The 22275-nt window shown below is 40.5% G+C and overlaps 1 pseudogene; it reads right to left on the bottom strand.

The window, feature by feature from the left end:
• LOC138753120 (oxidative stress-induced growth inhibitor 2-like) overlaps nucleotides 1-22275 on the bottom strand; it is a 59242-nt pseudogene that overhangs the window by 12700 nt on the left and 24267 nt on the right.

Here is a 22275-nt window from a genome sequence, read left to right on the forward strand (position 1 = left end):
CCTCGGTTTCCCCCCTTTCCATAAAAATTTCCTTATTATTTTCTTTAACTCCTTGAAGAATTTCTCTGTCAAGTGTATTGGCAATGCCTGAAATAGGTATTGTATCCTTGGGAAAATGTTCATTTTAATACAGTTTATCCTTCCTATTAGTGTTAGTGGTAAGTCTTTCCAATGCTCTAAGTCGTCCTGTAATTTTTTCATTAGTGGATAATAATTGAGTTTATATAGATGGCCGAGGTTTTTATTTATTTGTATACCTAGGTATCACATTGCTTGCGTTTGCCATCTGAATGGTGATTCTTTCTTAAATTTTGGGAAATCCGCATTATTCATTGGCATTGCTTCACTTTTATTTGCGTTAATCTTGTACCCCGACACTTCTCCATATTCCTTCAATTTCTTATGTAATTCTTTTATTGATATTTCTGGTTCTGTTAAGTATACTATAACTTCATCTGCAAATAAACTGATTTTATATTCCTTGTCTTTTATTTTTATCCATTTTATTTTATTTTCTGTTCTTATCAGTTCTGCCAGTGGTTCTATGGCTAACATGAACAATAAGGGCGATAGTGGGCATCCCTGCCTTGTTGATCTGCTTAAGTTAAACTGTTTTGATGTATATCCATTTACTGCCACTTTCGCCATGGCCCCTTATATAATGCTTTAATCCAATTAATATATTTCTCTGGTAAGCTGAATTTTTGTAGTACTTTGAATAAATAATTCCATTCTACTCTGTCAAAGGCCTTCTCTGCGTCTAAAGCAACCGCTACTGTTGGAGCTTTATTTCCTTCTACTGCATGAATTAAGTTAATAAATTTACAAATATTGTCTGTTGTTCGTCTTTTTTTAATAAATCCAGTTTGGTCTAGATTTACTATTTTTGGTACATAGTCGGCTAATCTGTTTGCTAATAGTTTAGCTATTATCTTATAATCTGTGTTAGGTAAAGATATTGGTCTATATGACGCTGGTGCGAGTGGATCTTTCCCTGTCTTTGGTATTACTGTAATTATTGCTGTTTTGCATGGCTCTGGTAAGCTTTGTGTTTTATCAATCTGGTTGATTACTTCCAGAGGGGAGGAATTAATAAATCTTTAAATGTTTTATAGAATTCTATTGGGAATCCATCCTCTCCTGGTGTTTTATTATTCGGTAGTTTTTTTTATTATCTCTTGTATTTCTACTATTTCAAATGGTTCTGTTAATTTATTTTGTTCCTCTGTTTATAATTTCGGTAGTTCAATTTTAGTTAAAAATTAATCTATTTTGTCTTCTTTCCCTTCGTTTTCAGTTTGAATTCTCTGAAGTTTTCATTAATCTCCGTTGGATTATATGTGATTTGCTTGTCTTTTTTCCTTGATGCCAATACCATTCTCTTAGTTTGTTCTGTCTTAAGCTGCCACGCTAGAATTTTGTGCGTTTTTTCTCCTAGTTCATAATATTTCTGTTTTGTCTTCATTATGTTCTTCTCCACCTTATATGTTTGTAGTGTTTCATATTTTATTTTTTAATCTGCCAATTCTCTTCTTTTAGTTGTGTCTTCCTTCATTGCTAATTCTTTTTCTATATTTGCTATTTCCCTTTCCAACTGCTCTACTTCCTGATTGTAGTCCTTCTTCATCTTGGTTACATAACTTATTATTTGCCCTCTGATGAACGCTTTCATTGCGTCCCATAGTATAAACTTATCTTTCACTGATTCCGTATTTATTTCAAAGTACATTTTAATTTGTCGTTCATGAATTCTCTAAAATCCTGCCTTTTAAGTAGCATGGAGTTTAATCTCCATCTATACATTCTTGGAGGGATGTCCTCTAACTCTATTGTCAATATCAGGAGTGAGTGGTCCGATAATATTCTAGCTTTCTATTCTGTTTTCCTAACTCTGTCTTGCATGCGAGCTGATAACAGGAATAGGTCTATTCTTGAGTATGTTTTATGTCTACCCGAATAATATGAATATTCCTTTTCCTTTGGGTGTTGTTTCCTCCATATATCCAAAAGTTGCATTTCTTGCATCGATATAATTATAAATTTGGTTACTTTGTTCTTTCTGTTAATTTTTTTCCCAGTTTTATCCATGTTTGAATCCAAATTAAGGTTGAAATCCCCTCCTATTAGTATGTTCCCTTGCGTGTCTGCTATCTTCAAAAAAATATCTTGCATAAATTTTTGATCTTCTTCGTTTGGTGAATATACATTGAGTAAATTCCAAAACTCCGAATATATCTGACATTTTATCATTACATATCTCCCTGCTGGATCTATTATTTCCTCTTCTATTTTAATTGGTACATTTTTACTGATTAATATAGCTACTCCTCTAGCTTTTGAATTATATGACGCTGCTGTTACATGTCCTATACAATCTCTCTTTAATTTCTTGCGCTCCACTTCAGTTAAGTGTGTTTCTTGTACGAATGCTATATCAATTTTTTCTTTTTTCAGTAAATTTAGCAGTTTCTTCCTTTTGATTTGGTTATGTATTCCATTAATATTTCTTCTTCTTTGGCTTGGTTTCGCGGACGAAGATTTATGGAGGGGGTAAAAGTCCACGTCAGCTGCAGGCTCGTTTGTGGCTGACAAGTCCGATGCGGGACAGGCAGACACGGTTGCAGCGGTTGCAGGGGAAAATTGGTGGGTTGGGGTTGGGTGTTTGGTTTTTCCTCCTTTGCCTTTTGTCAGTGAGGTGGGCTCTGTGGTCTTCTTCAAAGGAGGTTGCTGCCCGCCAAACTGTGAGGCGCCAAGATGCACGGTTTGAGGCGATATCAGCCCACTGGCGGTTGTCAATGTGGCAGGCACCAAGAGATTTCTTTAGGCAGTCCTTGTACCTTTTCTTTGGTGCACCTCTGTCACGATGGCCAGTGGAGAGCTCGCCATATAACACGATCTTGGGAAGGCGATGGTCCTCCATTCTGGAGACGTGACCCACCCAGCGCAGCTGGATCTTCAGCAGCGTGGACTCGATGCTGTCGACCTCTGCCATCTCGAGTACTTCGACGTTAGGGATGAAAGCGCTCCAATGAATGTTGAGGATGGAGCGGAGACAACGCTGGTGGAAGCGTTCTAGGAGCCATAGGTGATGCTGGTAGAGGACCCATGATTCGGAGCCGAACAGGAGTGTGGGTATGACAACGGCTTTGTATACGCTTATCTTTGTGAGGTTTTTCAGTTGGTTGTTTTTCCAGACTCTTTTGTGTAGTCTTCCAAAGGCACTATTTGCCTTGGCGAGTCTGTTGTCTATCTCGTTGTCGATCCTTGCATCTGATGAAATGGTGCAGCTGAGATAGGTAAACTGGTTGACCGTTTTGAGTTTTGTGTGCCCGATGGAGATGTGGGGGGGCTGGTAGTCATGGTGGGGAACTGGCTGATGGAGGACTTCAGTTTTAAAGTCATATAGTTCAACATAGCCATTTCATACTTTGTTTATCTTTCCTTTCCGTTTCCTCATCATCACTTTTCCTTCTTATCCATTTCTGCTTTCTTTTTTTGAACATTTTATAAGATAACATTTCTAAAACTTCAAACATTTCCCTTATTCTCCTATCTAAAATTTCTTTAACCCCACTATCCCATCCCCTTCCTGAGTTGCCCTTTATCCCTTGTCGGGCAACCATATCTCCCCTCTCCATTTGGATTTGCGAATTCACTTGCAAGCGTCAACTGATTTCGCAGTGACCGTAACTCTTCCCCACCCAGCCTCCCCCAGAAAAGATTTTAATTTTCATATACGACAAAGGTCACTCTCTTAATACCCCCATACTTCCTTTCTTCCCTTTCTTTCCCTTCTTAGTTCTTACCTATATTCTATTTTATATATATATATATATATATATATATATATATACCTACATACACACCTACATATAGATGTGGTCATTTTTGTTCTTGTTACATATCTTCCTCTCTCTGTCTGTTTTGTAGTTGTTCTGCAAATTTTCTTGCTTCCTCCGGATCCAGAATATTCTATTTTGCTGCCCTGGAATAACTATTTTAAGTACCGCTGGATACTTTAGCATAAATTTATATCCTTTTTTCCATAGGATCGTTTTTGCTGCATTAAACTCCTTCCTCTTCTTCAGGAGTTCAAAACTTATATCTGGATAGAAAAAAATTTTTTGACATTTGTATTCCAGTGGTTTTTTGTCTTCTATTTTCCTCATTGCTTTCTCCAATATATTTTCTCTTGTTGTATATCTTAAGAATTTTACTAGAATGGATCTTGGTTTTTGTTGTGGTTGTGGTTTAGGGGCTAATGTTCTGTGTGCCCTTTCTATTTCCATTTCTTCCTGTAGTTCTGGTCTTCCTAGGACCCTGGGGATCCATTCTTTTATAAATTCTCTCATATTCTTGCCTTCTTCATCTTCCTTAAGGCCCACTATCTTTATATTGTTTCTTCTACTATAATTTTCCATTATATCTATCTTCTGAGCTAACAGCTCTTGTGTCTCTTTAACTTTTTTATCAGATTCTTCTAATTTCTTTTTTAAGTCCTCTACTTCCATTTCTACGGCTGTTTCTCGTTCTTCCACCTAGTCCACTCTTTTTCCTATATCTGACATGATCATCTCTAATCTATTCATTTTTTCTTCTGTACTTTTTACTCTCACTGAATTCTTGTAATTGCCATTCTTTTACTGATTCCATATATTCTTTAAACAAAAATATATCCATTGTCTTGCCCTTCCCTTCATCTTCCATTTCTCTGTGTTCTTCCTCTTCTTCTTCTGAGTCCATTCCAGGATCTGTGACCTTTGCCTCTGTCTCTTCTGGTTTTCTTGTTGGTTTGTTTGTTTTATTTTGTTGGGTATTTTTGGTCTTCTTATTTTTATTTGAAGTGTCTAGCTGCTGGTCTTCTTCCTCTGGGTTGGTCATCTGTTGTTTCTTTGATTTCTTTTTACTCTCTTCTTTCTTGCTCTCGTTATTTTCTGTGTCTTCCTCTTGCTGTTTTGTTGTGGCTGTCATTCTCAGCTGTGGAGATCGACTCCTCAGCTGGTCCCCCCTCCCGTCAGTGTTATTTTTGTCTTGCGCATCGCGCATGCGCGACTCCTCGTGCATGCGCGGTTGCGCACTTTTGCTTGGCTCCGTGAGCCATTTTTGTAGTCCCGAGTTCAGGGTTTCAACTGACGTTAGGGAGCAGGCTTCTCTCTCCGCGGTGGGCCTCCTCGGACACGTAAGGCCTTCACCTTCTTCTTCTCTTCTTCCCGTTGCTTTTGACTTTTCTTTTTTCTCTGCCATTTTCTCCACACCTTTACTTTCACTTTATTTTGGTTTTTGTGTTTGTGCCATCGTTTTTTCACTGTCTTTATTTTACTTTTCTGGGGAGGGCTGGAGTTCCCCGACCAGCCACTATTCCATCACGTGACTCCTCGAACATAATAGTTGAAGTGTGGTTTCACATCTTCTCTCGCAGCTTAACATGACATCCCAATACTGCATTCAATGCCCTGAATGATGCCTTCTTCATTACTTTGCCTGTGTTAACATTTTAGGGTACTATGTAGCTGTACCCTACCTCCTTCTATAATGCTCTCCGCAGCCTCCCCATTTACTATGTATTCATGCCCTAGTTTAACTTAACAAAATGCACTACCTCACACTTCTCAGAGTTAAATTCCGTAATTTTTAAGTTTCATAGTTAAAATTTCATAAACAAAAGATTTGTAAAGTGTATCTATGGAAGTTAATCCTTTCCATTGCCACATTTGATTGAATGCAGGAGGAAATAAAGCAAGGTAATTCATTTCACATGAGTTGAAAAATGATCTACCCTCTGGGAGTATTAGCATGCCAAGGGCATCACAAAGTTACTGCAAATTGGGAAAGAATATACTGTATTGTTTCTTTGATGCAGCTACCATTAAATGAACCAATAGTTGGAAGGGCTTTGACCACGGATCTTTCCCCATTCAAAATTACACGGCTCCTGCAGACAGAAGATTCAACTAGTAGTGGAAAAGGGAGAACAGTTCCATGGTGACAGATTTTCTGAAACATTTTGGCCCCTGGTGTTGAATGAAAGCAGTACCCATGAACTGAACTTCACTCACCAGGCCTAGACATGTCAACATCTCCTTTCTATCAACCCATTTTCCAGAGTCCTTGAGCCATAGTGAGACCAGGTTCCCTTTACCTATCTAAGCCAGTTATGATATTGTATACCTATCAAATCTGCTCTCAACCTTTCTTTGCATCAACGAGTCCCCGGATGCGCTGTCCAGAGGCACTTGTGCCATCCTTAACCACACATCCCAGTTGCGGAGCATGCACAATGAGCTGGGCCACCCAGGGGTTGCTTGACTGTTTCACTTCATTAAAACCCAAAACCTCCCATTTTCGGTAGAGGAAGTGAGGTCAGTGAACAAGAGCTGCCCCATCTGTGCGGAATGCAAACCGCAATTTTACCGACCAGACAAAGCCACCCTGATAAAAGCTACCAAACCTTTTGAGAACCTCAGTCTCGATTTTGAAGGCCCGCTCCTGTCCAATAATAGAAATGTCGATTTCCTAAACCTGATAGATGAATATTCCCGTTTCCCCTTCGCAATCCCGTGTTCTGATGTATCAGCAGCCAATGATATAAATTGCCTCCATCCCATCTTCAGCATATTTGGGTACCCGAACTACATACACACAGACAGGGGAGCTGCATTCATGAGCGCGGAAGTACAGCAGTACCTGCATGAGAGAGGGATTCAGGGGGAATGGACGTCGAAAGGGAAAATGCCACTATCTGTAAAACTGTCCTCTTGACTTTAAAACCAAAAGACCTGCCAGTTACTAGATGGCAAGAAGTGTTGCCAGAAGCTCTACACTCTATACGTTCTTTGTTGTGTGCTGCCACTAACATGACCCCACATGACCAAATCTTTTCTTTCACAAGGAAAGCCACGACGGGCACAGTGCTGCCTAAATGGATGATGACACTGGGACTGATTCTCCTCCGGAAGCACTGCAGACCCCACAAAGCGGACCCGCTGGTGGATCAAGTGGAGTTGAGGCACACGAACCCTCAGTATGCCTTCGTCACATTCCCAGATGGAAGAAAAGACTCGGTGACCACCAGGGATCTCACACCAGCTGGATGTGTGAACAACGTGGAGGAAACACAGATGTCTACGGATCAACAGGGAGCGCAGCAGGAGTCACTAGAACAGTCATCCATCAAGTCACCCCAGAGGACTATACCACCCACCTGGAAATCAGGACCCTGGGTACACCCACCCCACAAAATATCACCACCCTAGACTTGATGGCAGGACCTAATCCCATACAAGAGGATCCCCAGCCCACACGGCCATCTAGTACTTCCCACTCTCACACCTCCACCAAGAAAAGACCGCACTCCCCCACCCCTATCCACTATCGAGGAGGTCCAGAAGGGCACGGAAGCCATGTAAAATGTTGGACTTATGAACTTACAAACAAGGGAAGGAGGACAGGGCGGGGCAGGGGGAATAACAATTTTTTTAAAGGGGGGGTGAATATGGTGATATGTAATTACACCACTAGGTCACCAGGGGTCATCCCGGTGACCTTGTCTATAAAGCAGTCCAGAGCTACAGTCTCGCCTTCCGGGTTCGTCTTGCAGAGAGACAAGACCTCTCAGTGCACATATTAGTTTATTAAAGCTGTCTTATACTCACACTGCTGGTGTGATTATTGTCAGTACACCGTCAATGATCATAGGCACCGCCATCTTAGGCCCAGACCCTGCGGATTCACTTTTTAAAAAATAAACCACTGTCAGCTTTTTTAACACGCCACTTAAAGCTTGAACGGTGGTGGGACTGAGAGGTAGAACCCTGCAGAGGAGTGCTGTGTCTCCTCAATCTCCGCTCCAATGGCAGTGCTGCCATTTCAGCGCCTCCGACACAGCCTCCATTTTTTATTTGCATCTTCACCTTGCAACTGACAAACCTACCTCTATTTTACAATCATTAATTGTCACTATTTTGGCTCAAAATATAACTGGATAGCTTTTTATAAATGTGTGGGGGTGTGGGCAGTGGAAGAAACACAGCCACCATGTTGAGGGTCGTTAACGACTGTTTTTATTCAAATTCCGCGCGTCCCTATAAGGGCAGCATGAGCTCAGTCACCTGGTGCATTGTGACATCACAATCACTGCCCAGGGTGGGCGCTGGAAGGGATGCCGGAGTCAGAGAGAAACCTCTGATGACGCCATTTCCCCACGGCTGCCCCGCCACATGGCGATACAAGCGGGGTCACTTCACCATGAGGATGTGTACCGCCACAAAGGTACCTTTATTTCAATCTTTTCTTTCAAATTAACAGCACATTAACAGGCCCTTTCAGCCCAGGGGCCCGTGCCACCCAATTATACCCAAATGACCAACAATCCCATATGTTTTGAATGGTGGGAGGAAACTACAGCACAGGGGGAAATCCCACGCAGACATAGGGAGAATGTACAAACTCATTATAGATAGCATGGGCTATGAACCCTGATCCTGGTTGCTGGAACTGTAACAGCGTTGCGCTAACCGCTACGCTAATGATGGCGCTTTTTTTTAAAAAAAACATTGCCGTACCTTACTTTTCCTTCTAACAACATAGACCATGAAGAAAAATGACAAAAGTGGAAATATTACAATCTGGCTTTAAACATTTGCAGTCAGAAGGAATTTTCTTTTATATCTATGTTTCCAAGAAGTAATATCCTCATCAAATTCTGGAATATGGATCATCCAGAGACCTGGAAGAACCTTTAAATTAAATATTTGTATTTTTGTTTAAAGTTAACAGCAAGTTCATTTCCTGAAAAGGGTACATTTTGCCATCTACAGAATTATCTAGAGAAATACTATTATCAATCATAAAAATAAAATTTGCCAGTAATATTTAGTAGGTCAGGATGTATCTGTGGAGAAAGAAACTGTTATATTCCAGAGTGATAAGACTTCAAGCAGTTACTTTGAAATGAGGAACAATACTTGAAGTGAGAACAGGAAACAATATGGAAATTCTGGCATACTTGAGTTTTAATTAGTTTCATTGATGAGAAAGTTAAAGATGGACTGAAAGCAAAAGTTCTTCGACAAATGAAATCACATATTCCTCCTGAATAGTCTTAAACCTCAGGATACGAACATTTGTTTTTCCAACTTGAGGTAACTTCCCCACTCCATTCTGATTCCACTATTTCCATCTCTTCTTTACCTATTGTAAAAAAAAATCACCCCTCTAATTGTTAAAATCACACCCCCCCCTCCCCCCACCCCAGTAAAGAGTTCAGACCTAATATGTTGACTGACCTCTTCTACTCTACCTGATCCTGTCTCACCAGCCGAGTTCCTCTGGCAATTCTTTGTCCTCCAATAAAAGTTTCGATGCCAGAGTATCAAATTCAATTGTTAACTTTCTTTCTGACTTTGGAGAAGCTGCTGACCTACTGAATATGTCAGACATTTTGTGTTTTTATTTCAAATTTCCATCATTTGCAATGATTTGCTTTTGTGCTCGCTCTTCTTGGCAAATATTTTACAACTTATTTATTCCTCCATTTACCATTGGTCCAGTCTTTCATCTTCAAACCTGGTAACTCCGTTCAATTGTTCAGACTAATTGTTAGCATGGATCCTTTCATCATCTAAAAACACAGAAAACAGATGTAAAATGTTGATGTCCTTCCACTGCATGAACATAACTTTCTCTATAACACCTTACTCTGCACGTGTTTTATTTTGGATTTAGGTATGGGTTGACTTGCCTGCATAGTTTTTTCACCCAACTGTATGTCAATAGAGGTAACAATAAACAATTAAATCAAAACAACAAAAAAAGTAGATCAAATAAATTATGCAAATATTCATTCTGATTCCAAGCCTGAGTTTTAGAAGCCTAGTTGAAAGATGAAGGAGGCAAGGACATGTACTGAACATTAAGAAGTTATGAGTGTTACAATAGGAGACTATTTTATGGAAAATATAGGGAAAACGATGAGAAAGAGGAGTGGGGGTAACACTAAAATTTTGTCGCTTTCTGATGTTCCAAAGACAGCATGGTCACAAATGTTAATAGATGAAGAACCATTTCAGTATTGAACCACTAAAGGGAGAAACTAATAGCTGCTAAAGGTATCAGGGATGGAAGGAAATCAAGGAGCTATATTCAGTATCCCTTCTGACATACTCCCTCGTATATGCAATGGAAATGTAACAGAATGTTAGTAACTTTGAGTCCTGGAATTTCTCAGCAGTTTCAATTCATCAGAGTGGAGCATTCACTTTTCTAAAACATAGGATTCAATCTTGGATAAAAGGACTGCATATTTCTGCTTTAATTTTCATTGTCTGATTGTAGAACATCATAATGCAATGATTGTAACATTCTATTGCAAGGGAGCATAATGTAACGCTCAGAGCAGCAGCAATTCCACATGTGTACATTCTCCATACATGATTACGACTGCAAGCACATAAAGAACTTGAGGATTTATAGATCATAAATCAATGAAATTGTAGAATAGATGTTGAAAGATTGATGAGGAAAGAGGATATATTCAAACAAAAAAACTAAACAACCATCTGTTAACCACTTAAATCTGTATTGATGTTTTAGTTGCTCATAGTCTCCTCATTTAATGAAATGGGTGTGTGAGAACCAGTGTTAGTCAATCTAAGATTATTTTCCATATTTTCTAATCCCTACTTCTGTGCCATTCTCCTGGCTTGGATCTCCAAACTGATCAAGATGCATCATTTCAGCTATTTAGTATTTTAGACATTCCAAGGTTATGAAAAACACTATTATATGAAGCTTTTTTTTTAATCAATGCTGTTCAAACAGAATCATCAAACTTGTGGATGGTACAACAAGAGTTGGCCTCATTGGCAACAATGAGGAGTCGGCTTACAGAGAGGAGGTTGGGAGGCTTGACAAATGGTACAAAAGCAACAATCTGGACAAGGCAAAGGAGATGATGGACTTCAGGAGGATTAAGATCTATCACTCTCCACTGCACATCAATAGCTCCTTGGTGTGCATGTAATTAATAACTTATTCTGGACCTACCACACCTTGTCATTACTCCAAAATGTGCTGCAGTGCCTACATTTCCTAAGGAGGTTGAAGAGGGCAAGGCCTCCATCTTAACAACAATTTATAGGACTACATTTGTCCAATTTTGCTGCAGTATTGTGGCATGGTAGCTACAAAGCATCAAACCAGAGTCAATGCAGAGGATCGTCAAAATGAATGATAAGATCTCTTGGATCTCCCTTTCAATTATTGACAATATTAACCAGGATCAGAGCTTAAATAGGGCCCCTTGAGGAGGCCCACTATCCATCACAAATGATCTTTGCCTTGTCTCCATCAGGAAGGAGGTCAATTAAAATCAGGACTACCAGGCTGAGAAATAGCACCTTCCCACAAGCTGTGAGATTGATGCAACGTAGGTCTTATTTCAATGAAATGAGTGAATTATAACAAAATATTTATTCTTTTTTATTTGTATTATGTGTGTATGCTTCTGGACTATGGTCCAGAGAAGTGCGGTTTTGTCTGGTTGTTTATGTACAGTCAGATGATAATGAAATTGAACTTGACAAAGCCTTCAGTTAACACAGAAATGATGGATGAACTCAGCTGTTCTTTTCAGCATTTATAAGAAACCACAATATTTTGTTGATGTTTTGGCCCTGAGCCTTTCTTCAAGGAAAAATCAAAAAAAGGCAGAAGCAGGATACAGCAGAAAGTCTCAAAATTCAAACAATGGGTGAGGAATCCAGACCAATAAAGGTGTTAATTGGATACGATAAAGGACTAGGTAGAATTTATCATGTCTGTGCAAAAGGAGACCCTTCAGCTACCCTCTGGAATTTTATCCTCAAGTATACCTGCACTCTATTTATGTGACCTCTGTATGAAGTTCTCGAGGTGTTTTAATTCATAAAATTTTATTTACATTTGCCCCCACTCCAATCTAAGCAGGATCTTCCTCATTCACATTAATAACAAAAGTATATCTAATTATCTTTGAAAGGCCACAAAATATTATGGTATTTACACAAGTTACTTACATGCATGCACCACCAGATGGTCCTTTACCCAGTACAAGATGAGGAATACTGTTGTGCTTTTCCAGCTTCCACTGTAGGACTGAAGCGTAATCAAACATAAAGTCTGCTTCAGGATGAAGGAGGGTATCAAAGAGAAGTGCCACAGGATTCGATGACCTGTCTTGAAGACCTTCAGAAAGATATTCCAAATCCTGAAAAAAGTAAAGAAATATCACGAACATGTAAAGATTCTTCTTGCACAACAGCATTTTAATTCAGACAGTAATAGATCTTTATCCTATTACATTTGATAAATATGGACTATTCTCATGAATCTTAAATTTTTCCTTCTTTGAGGATTGGTTTACAGACCTGCTTCAGCCATCAAGGAATGTATTATGGGATAACTAATGTTATGAAATAAGTTAATAAAAATATATCTTAAAAAGAGTCAAATTGAACTTTAGTTATCAGGTCACATTTCACAAACAAAAATCTCATTTTCCATGCAAGGATTGACTGTGTTTACAGTTGGCTTTGCAGAGACAATAGTATTAAGTTAAATATTGAGAGTTTCACAAGTAGGTGTTAATGGACCAGCATGTTTGAACAGTGTCCAGGCTAAAGAATGGAGAACACTTTTGCTTTTAAACTGGTGTCAGAGTTTTAAATGTCTGGCTGAAAGTTGCTGTCCTAAGAGGGGCCACGTGGTTTTGCAAACAGAGAGAAAACATCCATTGTTTTTGGAGAGTATTCTGCAACAGTTTGTGTGAAGGCTGCAAGTTGGCAGATCTGCTGCATGACCCCATTTCAAAACAGGTTTTGAGTTCAGAGTTCAGCCTATTCTAAATCTCTGTAGTCAATTGCAGAGGTTGTGGCTGGTTATTGTGTTCCTCCTGAAATAAGGAGAAAGAACTCCTTGTGGTAACCTGGAAGAAGTGGTTATTTTTTGGAAAAACCCAAGGAAGGGAAAGTTTCTTCAGTAAGACACTTCAGTTGCTGATTGAAGGAGATAAGTTTGCGTGTCCAACAAACAACAAAAAGCTCTCTGAAACCAACAAAGACCTTCCTGGGTGGTAACAACTTAAGTTAAAGCACCAGAGCCTGGTGAATATAATAAATGTTTAATTCTGTGCTCAGTATGGAAGATTGCCTGATTCCAGTGAACTTGGAGAAGTGAAAAGTGAATGATTGGTCAGTGAAAAAAAATTTTCCTGAACACAAATATCACATAGTGAAGAGCACCTCTGTGGCCTTTCCCCTCAATAAGTGTACTGTTTTGGATACTGTTGGGCAGAGGAGGGAGTGCAGTGGGGAGTCAATCTACCAGGAGATGGCAAGAATAGGAAGTTCTGGCAGATGAATGTGTGGCAGAAGAGTTGGTGCTGGGGCAGGGGGTTCAGATTTTGGATCATTCTAATCTCTTCTGGGGAAGGTGTGATCTATACAAAAAAGGCTGGCTGCATCCAAACTGGAGAGAGACCAATATCCAGGGGTGCAGTGCTGCCAGACGGAGCGCTGTTCCGACACCTCATGGGGCAGCTCCAGGCACCTCCTTGTCACCATTTCTGGTGAGCTCTGGCACACAAAAAATTAGCACTACACCCCTGACAATATAGTGGCAGAGAAGTTTACTGGAGCAGTTGGGGAGAATTTAAATTATTTGCTGGGAGATGAGAGCCAAAGTGTGAGTGCAGAGAATAGAGCAGAAGGGGGAAAGAATGGTGCAATGTGTTGTGGTTTTGTGAGGAGGGACAGGCAGGGGAGGAAGTACAAATATATACAGTTGGACAGTTTGATAGGTGTCTATTTCAATGCAAGGAATATTAGGTCAGGATGTGGAATTATGATGTTGTGGCCATTACAGACTTGGGTGGCAGAAGGACAGGATTGAGAGATTTTAAAAGGGATAGGAGGAGAGATAAAAAAGGGGGAGGAGAAGCATTCCTGGTCAGGGATAGTATCATAGCCATAGATAGGGAGGGCACTCTGGAGGGAATGTCTCCAGAATTAGTGAGGGTGGCAGTCAGAAATAGGAAGGGAGCAATCACTATATTGGAAGTGGTCTTTAGGCCCCAAAATAGCTCTCGGGATATTGAGAAACAGATAAGTAGCCAGATTTTGGAATGCTGCAGAGACAACAGGGTTGTTGTTATGGGAGACTTCAACTTCTCAAATATTGACTGGCCCCTCCTGACTGCAAGAGGGATAGATGGGGCATAATTTGTCAGCCATATTCAAGTAGGATTCTGACACAGTATGTGGACAAGTCGTGAGAAGAGATGCCATACCGGATATAGTACTAGATAAAGAACCTGGTCAGGTGACAGATCTCTTGGTGGGAGAGCATTTCAGTGACCACAACTCCCTGAGCTTTAGTATAGCCATGAAGGAGGATAAAAGCAGACAAAAATCAGAAAGTTTTTGAATTAATTATGATGGGATGAGGCAGAAACTATAAAATGAGGAACAGATATTCATGGGAGAAAGCACAGAAGTAATGTGGAGGATGTTTAGGGACCACTGCGTGGGGTTCAGGGTAGGTTTGTTCCACAGAGACAGAAAAGATAGTAGGAAAAGGGGACTGTGGTTGACAAAACAGGTGAGGCAGCTAATTAGGAGGAAGAAGAAAGGATACTTTAGATTTAGGAAGCAAAAAAAAAGCAGGAAGGGCTCATGAGAATTATATCGCAGCTAGGAAGGAACTTAAGGATGTAAGAGAGCTTGAAGGGAGCACAAGACCACCTTGGAAATGAGAATCAGAATTTATTGTCATGAACAAGTCATGAAATTTGGTGTTTTGCGGCAGCATCTTAGAGCAGGGGTGTCAAACTCAAATTCAAGGAGGGCCAAAATTAAAAACTTGGACTAAGTCGAGGGCCGAACTAAATATTTATTGAAAATTTTCAACAACATCTGCATGTTTTCTCTTCTTTCAACATATGTAATGTTAAACTTTAGGATATAACTTTAGGAGGATAATGTTACAGATCAGGAGTAGGTAGCTCAAGTTCACCCTTTGCTTGACCTGAGGGAAACATATTTGGTCCCTGTGGAGATGTAGTCAGCATTCACAGGCTGTGTCCATTTTGGCCTGCATCAGGACTCAGCATTTCCTGCTCACTCCTCAGGCTCTAGGCCTCTATTCACCCTCGACCCACCATCCCTCTACCTGACCAGTCCTTTACCCAACCTCTACTCACCCCTCACTCAACTCGCTCTGCCTCTACCCACCCCATGCTATACACACCCCTCTACTGCCTCTCCCCTCAACCTGTTCCTCCCTCTACCCGTCTCTCACCCTCTAATCACCCCTCCCCTACTCGCCCTGCCCCTCCCCTTTTACCTCTTCCCTATCCATCCCTCCTTCCATTCATCCCTCCCTCTAACTGCCCCTCGCACCACCATAACTTCCCCTGCCCATTACTCCTCACCTACACCCTCTGCCCACCCCGGCTTACCCACCCACTCAGGCCCAGCGCGCTGCTGATCAGCCTTTGCGGACAGCCACCATCTCTCTCTTCACATGCAGGGCCAAACCAGCCGTCCCTGGGGTCCGCGCGGGTGCAAGCGCTGAAGGCCGTGGCGACCGGGAGAAGTGAGCTCGCGCTGTGGAAGGGCCGTCCGGTGCCAGTCGCGCGGGGCTCGCGCTGCCCGGGGGCCGTGCACAGCCTGCCATGTCCGTCGCGCCAACAGGAAATCACAGGCACTCGCCCATCCGCCGCACCGCTTGACAGGTGGGAGAAGTGACTGGTTATGCGGGGAGCCTTCCAGCCGGCTTGCCGGCTGATGACATCGACAGACTTCTCATGTTACAATTTCTCGTGTTACAATGGGGAAGGATGTGCAATGAAGGGGGAGGATGGTGGGGGTGACATTACCAAAAAACAGCATCGGCTCTCGCTGCAGGGAGGGCCACCTCTAATACATTTTTGAAATGATCTTGCTGGGCCAGAGTTTGACATGTGTGTCTTAGAGCAAACATTAGGAGTCCTCATGCAAGATGTGTTAAAGATCAAACTCCAGGTTGAGACAATAGGGAAGAAGGCAAATGTAATGTTGGCATTCATATCTAGAGGAATACGAGACAAGAGCAGGGATGAGATGTTGAGATTTTATAGTGCAACACAGAATATTGTGAGCAGTTTTGGTCTCCTCATTTAATAAAGGGAGTCCTTGCGTTAGAGAAAGTTCAGAGGTGGTTCACAAGGGTGATCAGCTCATGACGAAATGTTATGACAAAATAACCGGATGGGCCAAATGGCCACCTTCTGCTCCAATATCTTATGGTCTAAACTAATTTAATTAAACCTATTACTGTAATAAGTGACTTGCAATAGTGCAGGCTGTCCATGTTTTGTGTACTGTGCAAGGGAAAATTGAAATTCTGATAGATATCAGAAAGAAATGGTTCTTGAACCCAAAAGTCAAGGTTTTCAGGCTTCTGCCCTTCTGCCATAGATAGCGGCCAGGGTGGTAGGGATCCTTTATGATTTTTTAACTACTAACCAAGTCTCTTCAATAGTTAAATTTCTGTGAATACTGTGAGAGTATATAAAGGTGTTTGGGAGATAAATTGGGAAAGGTTTGTTAGAGCAGGTCACACACAAACACTTTAAAACAGAATTTTTGCAGGAGCTTTTGCAAGAGAGCTCAGACTCATGATGGACTATTATTTGCAAAAGGCAACAAATGTAACAACAGGCAGTAGCAGCTCTGTTTGGAAAAGAGCATTTACTGACTGGAAAGTTATGTGATCTTTGCAGGCAGAGAGGAGAAAAAAACAGGCCCTGCTCTCAGAAAGGAAAAGAGAGAGGGAGAGAAAATAGACACAAGAAGCTTTCAGGTGCATTCTCCGCCAAGAAAGCACCTGCAGAAGCAAATGCAGACCTGTGGAATGGTTGTTCAGGTGGCAGTCCTGAAAGTGCTGCGCTGCCATCTGAAAGGGACAGCTGCAGGAGAGGCATCTCAGAGCACACTCCAGCTCCTGTCCCGTGCCAGCTGCCCCAGCCCCAATGTCCTGCATCAGGGGGTAGGAGTAGCGGGGAGGGGGGTTGTCAGGCGCTCACCAGCTGATTGTTATTAGCCCACCCCTTAGCAGCCGCTTTCAGGCAGCTGCATTTAGGTGCCTGGGGGGGACTTCAATGCTCTGGCGATTATCCCTCTTGGAGGAGAGTTTGGAAAATGCACCTCTTGCTCTTTCAGGTGGCCTCCCGACAGCCACATAGGGGTAGAATATGAGGCTTTACGTCGGGGTATTCTGGCCACCTGAAAGAGCCTACAGACTTCAGTTCCAGAGGGACAAACTGGCAAGCTTTGGAAGACACCTGGTCAAAGGAGAGGACTGGCTGTCCGGTATTTCCCTTGGAATAAGAGAAACAGAAAGGCACTCTGTGGTGACCTGAAACAAGAAAAACTCTCTCTGAAAACCAACAAGAACCCTTCTGAGTGGTAACCATTTACCTGTTAAGCACCAAAGCCTGGTGAACTTTGTTAATGTTAACTTCTGTGCACAGTACAAGAATTGCCTCCAACCAGTGAGATTGGACTGTGCACCAAAGAACTTTGCTGAACTTACACACATGTGTGCTTAACATTAGAAGGGGCTTAAGTAGATTAAGTGAGTAAATAGAGATGAGTTTAAGTTTGATTTTATTTTCATGTTCAAAGATAATTAAAAGCATCTTTTGTTTAAGTAACCCTTTGTCATGGTGCATATCTATTACTGCTGGGTTTTGGGGTCCTCTGGACTCGTAACAATATCCAATATACCAGCGCTTGTAATTCCCCGCCCCCCAAAATCGCTTTCCCTGTTCTGATGAATTAGCTTTAACCTCAAAATATGAATTACTTCTCCTTCTATAAATTCTGCCAGTCTTACTGACTATTTCTAGTGATTTCTGCATTTATCCCCACGTGAAATTGAATAGTGCAGATTGACCTTTTTGAAATCAATATATTTAAAATCCAGTAATCTAAGACAAAATCATATGTCAAGCTGGTTAGGTTAAAATTAATCTTACAATATTTATCATTAAGAGTTACTTAGCAAATTAAACAGAAAACCTCATTCCTAAATTTACTGTGTTTAAAGACAAAAACCATATGAAAAGTTTCCAGGTCTAAAAATAATGGATTTGAAACAATGGCCCAGGTCATTCTTAATCCAACTGATTCCCCATATTCAGTCTTCATGTCCAGCCCATACTCAGCCTTGGGACAAAGCTGCTGACAACCTGTCCTACACACATGTCCTGCACAGCAACATATAGTTAGCCATTCAGGGAACCCATTGTGATGCACTGCTCTGATGACTCATGGTCAAAAACATTTCTTCTTCTTTGGCTTGGCTTCGCGGACGAAGATTTATGGAGGGGTTAAAAGTCCACGTCAGCTGCAGGCTCGTTTGTGGCTGACAAGTCCGATGCGGGACAGGCAGACACGATTGCAGCGGTTGCAAGGGAAAATTGGTTGGTTGGGGTTGGGTGTTGGGTTTTTCCTCCTTTGCCTTTTGTCAGTGAGGTGGGCTCTGCGGTCTTCTTCAAAGGAGGTTGCTGCCCGCCAAACTGTGAGGCGCCAAGATGCACGGTTTGAGGCGTTATCAGCCCACTGGCGGTGGTCAATGTGGCAGGCACCAAGAGATTTCTTTAGGCAGTCCTTGTACCTTTTCTTTGGTGCACCTCTGTCACGGTGGCCAGTGGAAAGCTCGCCATATAACACGATCTTGGGAAGGCGATGGTCCTCCATTCTGGAGACGTGACCCATCCAGCGCAGCTGGATCTTCAGCAGCGTGGACTCGAAAACATTTAAAAACAATTAAAATTGCCTTCTCACTACTTCTGCAGAAGGCTGGCAGAGCTATTTCTATGCTTTGGGTTCTGGACCAGGATTGGAAAACCAATGTTTTAACAAAGTGTAATTATGTTAACACTGATCCAAAGCCAACTCTCTTGATTGCAAGCACACAGAGATCATACAGTTCTTTTTTCACTTTAAAATGATTCATAGCTAGTGAATGACTTTACATTTACAGGGAGCAAAACGGATTAGCTAATTAATTACACCTCACAAGGACCCACAAGCAACAATGATATAAATAGCTTGGTAATGTTTCACGATAAAGACATTATGCTTCAACGAAATGTCATATGTCAGAATCAAAATCTATTGTCATGAACATGTCATAAAATTTGTTGTTTTGTGGCAGCATCACCGATACAAATATTCATTACAGGTGCAAATGTTAAATCTGCAAATTACATTTAAAAATAAATAAATCAGTGCCAAAAAAGGAGAAAGTGAGGTAGTGTCTGTGGGTCATTGTCCATTCAGAAATCTGATGGTAAAGTGGAAGTAGCTGATCCTGTGCCATTGGGTGTTTGTCTTTAGGCTCATGTATCTCCTTGCTGATGGTAGCAGAGTGAAGAGGGCATCCATCCTGTACCATATAAACTAGAGGTCCACAATATGGCAATCTTGAAACCAAGGTGTTTAACATAAAGGATAAAGAGAGCCCGTTGCAATCGTTGTACTAAATAACAGCTTTCTCTTCATTTGCACAATATGGGCATTGCAACCTACATTTACATCCAAACTCTCATTGATCTGGTGTAGGTGGTATTGAACAAATCATTCTCTCCTTTACACCAGTACCTTCTTGCATGTGAACAATGCTTCTGGCAGGATTAAAATGATAGTACATGTGCAAAAGGCAAAGAAAAAAAACTTACCAATAATGATAACAGGTACATTAAGTAAAAGATCTCCAAGGAGAGTGGTTTCTTCCAGTAGTGGCTCTGTCCCCTGGCTGGAGCAATAATGGAGCCATAGTTCTTCCACCACTTGCACAATCAAGCTTCACAAGTTGTAATTCTGTAACAATTCAAACCAAATGAAGTTTTTTAAAAAAAACGACACAGTAAATTGGTGTAATTTTTTTCTTACATTATATTTTAAATACACTTGTGAACTGTGTTTCAAAAAGTGCACCATTAAGTGAAATTAATTTATATTTTCAACATATACTTTTCTCAAAGGTTACTGCTTATAGATTTATATCAGCAGAGGTGATGAACGAACCAGAGTAAAAGTAAATCTCCTGAACTTAAAAGAAGGAAGTCACATGACTTGTGAAGCTTGATTGTGCAAATGGGAGAAGAACTATGGCTCCATTATTGCCCCAGCCAGAGGACCGTGCCACTATTGGAAGAAGCCACTCTCCTTGGAGATCTTTCACTTAATGTACCTGTCATCATTATTCATACTTTTTTCTTTGCCTTTTGAACATGTACTATCATTTTAATTCTGCCAGAAGCATTGTTCACAAGCAAGAAAGTACTGGTGTAGGGGAGAGGATGATTTGTTCAATACTACCTACTCAAGGTAAATGAGAATTGGGATATAAATGTAGGTTGCAATGGCCATATTGTGCAAATGAAGTCAACATATTGAATGTGCCTGAACCCAAATCCTAGCTTCTGATTTTTCTAATCATATAACTTGCTTCATTGTTCACTTGCATTAATCAGTTTCATTGAGCTGTGACAGGAAGAGAGAGTCAATATTATATCTTTTGAGACAAAGGATTGAATTTCTAAATTTACAGCACAAAATTATATTAGTATGTCTTTTTAGTGATGAAAGGCTAAAGAAAACATTAAAAGAGGCCATATTTCACTGTTAATTACTTCCCTCACTTTTCCTTGCCAGTAACCATTCAGTAATCTGCCATTGGATTCAATGGTGATGTGGATGACAGTTTTCTGGAACCATCTTGCTAATGTGATCATGGATAATATATGCAGTGCTTGTTTGTATCAGATCAACTATTAAGGTTGTTAAAAGAACCAGTGGATCTTTTATTGAAAACTGCAAGATCATATTTATCTGTGCTGCTGTTCTACAAGGACAGGAAATAGTAAAGTAGCTTTTAAATTTACTTTAATTTTCAAACACATTTTGGAAATATAGATAGAAAATAGTTAGTTATTCAGATACAACCTCCAATTGTCAACAATTTTCCATTCATTTTGCATTTATCAAGTTCTCATTTCTCTTTATTTTCAAAGTGTTATCTTCAATTTCCAGTTTGCTTTCTTTCAGTTTCCATTAATAACAATAACTTGTAAAATCATCTTTCACATTAAACCACTATTCGTGCATCAATTCATATGGAAAATTAAGACTTGGTGGTACTTTACCAAGTAGAAGCTGAGTGGTGTCTTGGCCAATATTCTTCCCTCCATAATCAGCACCAAAAATAGCACAACCAAAATATTCTTTTTACTGGTCTTTCACCTTATTCCTTTGTTTGAAGATGCCATGTTTGTCTACACACAATAATCACTGCAGTCCAAGCAGGTTTTTGGTAAAATACCAAGACATTTTTGAGAGATGTGATAAATTATCTAAAATCCAGGTTTTCAAGGGAAAGTATTATGAAGAGAATACAAGGCAAAATATTTGACGTTTCTAAATTGAAAAGCACTGTGAAAAATTTAGACAGCATGGGTTTAATTTATGGGTAATTAAAATAAGATGAAAACACTCAAGATAAAAAATCATGGAGAAAAAATAAATTGAGAATGAGAATAAGCAGATACACTTTTTAAAATATTGAAAACATATTTGTATTTTAGTATATATCCAGTTAGTATACTCATAATTAGAAAGGTCTGTTGATCAAAAACCACTGCACAAAATGTAAAGATCCAAAAATCAATAATTTTTAGAGAATAAATCCATTTATTTTAAAAAGATGACACAAATTTTGGAGAAGCTGAACCTGTTCCTGTGGAGTCTGGTTGCTCCAGTGGTATTCATCTGCTTTTTCTAAAGCGATTCCATGACTACGCCTGGATTCAAATAGCAGCTGGCACCACACCAAGTTTCTTTCTTTGTGCCACGATGTGACCCAATAGAACATTTTTTTTTTGCATTAACTAAAATCACATTTAGAAATAATGAATAAACATCAGCCATGCAAAATAATAAACGAGACAGCTTTGGAAGATTTTAAAGAAATCCAGAAAGAGCGCAGCCAGTAAGAAATGACGTCTGCAATAAGGTGATTAAACTGACCTGATCGATTGGAGTTATTGTGCTACCAAAGCTGAGGCTCTTGGACAACTGTAGCACTTGTACAAAGTGTAATGGGCTGGCGAAGGGTTAAACTCGGCCCCTCCTGCAGTGAAGAATCTTCATTCTTCGCACCGGCTGAGAGATGGTCTGGACCCAGCTGGGT

The sequence above is a fragment of the Narcine bancroftii genome, chromosome 2 (genome assembly GCF_036971445.1).
Source record: "Narcine bancroftii isolate sNarBan1 chromosome 2, sNarBan1.hap1, whole genome shotgun sequence".
NCBI lineage: Eukaryota > Metazoa > Chordata > Chondrichthyes > Torpediniformes > Narcinidae > Narcine > Narcine bancroftii.